Source organism: Podarcis bocagei (genome assembly GCF_964188305.1).
Source record: "Podarcis bocagei genome assembly, chromosome: W".
Taxonomy (NCBI): Eukaryota; Metazoa; Chordata; class Lepidosauria; order Squamata; family Lacertidae; genus Podarcis; species Podarcis bocagei.
The window spans coordinates 25,156,268-25,159,700 of NC_138131.1; the positions used below are offsets into that span (position 1 = coordinate 25,156,268).

At 43.8% G+C, this 3,433-nt stretch overlaps 1 long non-coding RNA gene across 1 annotated transcript in view; it reads left to right on the forward strand.

The window, feature by feature from the left end:
* Positions 1 to 1,981: 1,981 nt before the first annotated feature.
* Positions 1,982 to 3,433, forward strand: part of LOC308577873 — a 418,515-nt gene continuing 417,063 nt past the window's right edge. The window contains exon 1 of the long non-coding RNA XR_014003740.1: positions 1,982 to 2,130. This is a non-coding gene — a long non-coding RNA (uncharacterized lncRNA). The remainder of the gene's footprint in view (positions 2,131 to 3,433) is intronic.

Genomic DNA, 3,433 nt, shown 5'->3' on the forward strand with positions numbered 1-3,433 from the left:
TGAATGTGCATTCTAACCCCAAAAACACCAATTTGAAATAAGCCCAATCAGGACTTTATCATCATCTTTTTATATACGTGGAACCCAAAACACCTTTTTGCTTTGGTTGGGGGTGATTTTGGTGCACACCCAAAAAACACCATGCGAATTGTAATAAGCCCAAAGAAAGCTTATTTGTCTTCTTTCTACGCATATGGAAGCAAAAAGACGGTGTTGTGTTATTTTGGTTTCATTACACACACTTTGCGATTTCTGGGTCAATGTGCATTAACACCAAAGAAAACGACTTGAAATAAGTGAAATCCAATATCAATCAATCAATCTCTTTATTCGACCGATAGTCAGTATTAAAACATTACACAATAATTATAAACTATAACATCATAGAAGATACATAAGTAAGGTAGGGCCACAGAAATAGACCTCTCACAGATAACCCACATCAAAGCATTCAGTTATACGTTTCCGACACTTGAGTGCCAGGAAAAGAAATTTAGCCACTGACAAGGTTGTTTTCCCAGAAGACTGATTTAGCAGATATGCTGTCTGCTTTCCTCTTTGTCGGGAACTGAGCTGGGGTAAGTATGGTGTTATAAGATACTGTCTTAAATCGTTGTAGAAGGGACAGCTCAATAAAATGTGCTCTGTGGAGTCTACCTCACCCAATGCACAGTGGCATAATCTCTGGTCATATGGAACTCCTCCATATCTTCCCTTCAGGACCGCCGAGTCAAGAACATTCAGCCTAGCCGCAGTAAATAGTCTGCTGTATTCCACGTAGTGGATATCCGCCAGGTAGCGAGCTGGAGCAGCCCGATACAACTGCTCCCCCAGAAACAACCCAGGTTTCACACGGGCTATGTCCTCCTGTCTGGCAATATCCCTTAATCTTTGCGCGATCACCACCTTTGCGTGACTATACGTCATGGACTCTATATAAAGGGAGGACAACCCACACTTCTGCACTTCCTCCACTATCTCCCCTTCCCATGGAGATTTAAAGTTATCCCTCAGAATCAAGGGGGCCAAACCCACCGGTCTGAAACAGAGCTTGAGCCATAGCCATAGCTTCGCTTTCAGGGCCACATACCTAAAGGCTTGGCAACCGGTTTCCAATCTCATGATCGCGCCTGCCACGGAGGGGGGGATCCTGAGTATGGCCCTGAGGAATTGGGTTTGGATAGATTCCAATTTTTCAAAATCCCTACGTGAGCCCAAGGCAATGCCCACCAGCAGGAGAGGGAGGACTTTCATTTTAAAGAGACGTAAGGCAACATTGACAGTTTGTGCCTGTTTCTTGGAGTACAGGGTTCTAATCACCAGGGTTGCTTTGGATGCGTTCGAGGCTATGTATTCTCTGTGCGCCAGGAAGGACCTATTTGATCTTACAACCTGACCCAGGTACTTGAAGCAACTGACCTGCTCTAAAGGAATACCATTAATTGACCATAAATTAGGTTTCGGTCGAGCAGCAAAGACCATTATTTTGGTCTTGGCATAATTTAATTGGAGCTCGTGTTGGGTCTCATATTCATGAAGAGCTCGAAGCATCCTCCTTAATCCGATGGGGGAGGTAGCTAATAGGGCGGCATCGTCCGCATACAGTAGGACATTTAAGGCTCGTCCTGCCAGTTTTGGTGGATGGAAATCAGCATTTGCCATATGTGCCACTAGCGAATTAATATAGAAGTTAAACAGAGCAGGGGCAAGCAAACAGCCCTGTCTTACCCCCCTAGTGGTGGCAACCGGATTGGAGACTAGCCCCTTACTATCTATCCTAATCCTCAAGAGGGTATTTGTATGCAAATTAATAATCAGCAAGAGAAGGCGACGGTCGATAGATGTCGCTGCCAATTTTGTCCATAGCTGGTTCCTGGGAATTAGATCAAAGGCCTGCTTAAAGTCTATAAAGGCGACGTGGAGGGCTTTTAGGCCATTGCCAGTGTACTTGGTGGCCAAGTGATTTAGGATTAAGATTTGGTCTGTTGTTGATCTTCCGGGGCGGAAACCCACCTGCTCCTCTGCGATGATATTGTTGCTTTCCATCCAGGTCGTTAATTTGTTAAGTAGAAATCTTGAATAGATCTTCCCAATAACATTTAGCAGGCTAATTGGTCTAAAATTGGCCGGGTCTGTGTGCGGCCCTTTCTTGTGAATTAACACAATCAGTGCAGAGTTCCAGCTTGGAGGAAATTGTGCTGTTTTGTTTATATAAGTAAAAAGAGCTGCTAGGGGTGGACACCACCAATCCTTATTGGCTTTAATAACATCTATGGAAATAAGATCGTCTCCGGGTGCCTTGCCCGCCTCAAATTGGCCTATAAGTGTTTCCACTTCAGAGCAGGTAACAGGATCCCACTCTGGCAAGGGGGCCAAATCTAACCTTACTCCGCTGGCTGCGTGAGCTGCATATAAAACGGAGAAGAAGCTTTCCCAGGTGTCAGCTGAAATTTGGGGTTCTATCCTTGACAACGGTCTACCCAGGTATCTGGAAATTTGATGCCAAAAGGAGGAGGGATTTCTATTTTCTGCAGCTTTTAGAAGGTTCTTCCAATCATTTCTTTCTGCCGCAAGCTTCTTTGCCTTTAATAGTGCTTTATACCTTCTCTTGAGGTTCATAAGGTGACTGCTAGGTGCGGAGTCATTTGATGCCCTATATGCCAAGAATTCATTATATAGGTTGTTCTTGAAGTGCCTACATTCCTCGTCAAACCACTTTTTATGAGAGAAATGGTTACTATTCATTACCGGGGTCTTAGCCAACGAAGGTTTTAGCAGTTCTACTAAATTGTCATATATTGGCAGTGGCTCAACTGCCTGGATAAGGGAGTCCCTTGTCTCTTGCAGTTGGTCAGACCAAAGGAGTTCATTTATCCGTTGAGCCATATTGTCGGTCCATTTTAAGGCCGTGGGCCTCATCTGAAGCTGGTTATTTGTAATAGGCACACAGGAATAGGTAGCCAATTCAGAGAAAGTTCTAATGGAAAATGGTCACTTTCCAGCCTCGTTACCACCCTAAAGTTGGAAATTTTGGGAATTAGGTCTACTGATGTCCAAATAAAGTCTATGGTAGAGGCTCGGGAGCCTGACCAGAAAGTAAATTCGGCAGGGTAATCAGAACTGAGAGCTCCGTTTAAAAGGTGAAAATTAAGAGCCATCAAGGTTTGTCTACATTTAAAACCTGCATATGTAGCAACACTGTCTTTAAAATTCCTGGGTAAAAGGTCTGAGGTTAAAATGGGTAGTGAGGGATATTTATTATACTTAGCAAATAATGATTTATCAGAGTGAGACAATCGGCCATTGAAATCTCCTGCAACTAGGAAGGTGGCTTCAGGATATTTCTCTAGGAGAGTTTCAAGAGTCTGTTGAATTTCCCTCCATCTTTGGTCCACCAGGTTTTTCTTATAGATTGGGTGCAAATAAACATTAA